Source organism: Schistocerca serialis, chromosome 5 (genome assembly GCF_023864345.2).
Source record: "Schistocerca serialis cubense isolate TAMUIC-IGC-003099 chromosome 5, iqSchSeri2.2, whole genome shotgun sequence".
NCBI lineage: Eukaryota > Metazoa > Arthropoda > Insecta > Orthoptera > Acrididae > Schistocerca > Schistocerca serialis.
Window position 1 is genome coordinate 120,631,079 of NC_064642.1, and position 1,187 is coordinate 120,632,265.

Here is a 1,187-nt window from a genome sequence, read left to right on the forward strand (position 1 = left end):
AAGTTAAGGAATTCCGATACATAGGCGGCAACATAACCAATGACGGACGGAGCAAGATGGACATCAAAAACAGACTAGCACTGGCAAAAGGGCTATTCCTGGCCAAGAGAAATCTACTAGTATCAAACATAGACCTTAATCTGAGGAAGAAATTTCTGGGTATGTACGTTTACAATACAGCATTGTATGTTAGTGAGACATGGACTGTGGGAAAACCGGAACAGAAGAGAATCGAAGCATTTGAGATGTGGTGCTACAGAAGAATGTTGAAAATTATGTGGACTAATAGAGCAAGGAATGAAGAAGATCCGCGCACAAACGGAGAGAAAAGGAATATGTGTAAAACACTGACCAGGAGATGGGTCATGATGATAGGATATTTGTGGGGGCATGAACGAAGACTTACAAGGTACTAGAGGGAGCTGTAGAGAGCAAAAACTGTAGAGGAAGACAGAGATGAGAAGACGTGCAGCAAACGGTTGAGGACGTAGATTGCAAGTGCTACTCTGATATGAAGAGGTTGGCAGAGGAAAGGAATTCGTGGCGGGCTGCGTCAAAACAGAAAGAAGGCTGATGATAAAAAAAAGGGAGTTAATCTAGGGCTATATTTTTTTTTCTACTAAAAGTGCTTGTAAAATTTATCTACAAAGCAGAAACTGATAGTTTCCGTAATTATAGCTTCATAGGGTACAGTGGTTTGCAAATTATGTAGCTAGTTTATCTTTTACAAAAGGGTCTGAAGCTGCTATGTGAACGCGTCAATTTCAAAGCGAACCTGGGTGGCACATTACAGTTCTAAGAATAGTGCAGAGAATTTTAAACTATAGACTGACTGTATGCAAAACACATATAAAATACTACTACAAAAATGAACATAAAATTTCGACTTTAGTGCCTGGTTGGAAAACGTCACGTGCCTCAGAGCCTGAAAGCTTTGTGACTCTTACTGTCCTTTCATACTTGATACCGGTATCCACAGAACACCGTCTTTTGCTGATGAACTGTGGCGAACAAAGTGCCGACCAACCATAGTATAGACGTGCTGGATGGGGGCCTTGTCAGGCGATCATCCAGTGAAGGGGGACATATCCAGCGATTAAGTAATCTTCTGGATTTTGTGGCGCTTCTTGCTTTCCATGCGTGCTAAGAAAGATTTGAGAGAAATGATGCCTTATGCAAGACACCAT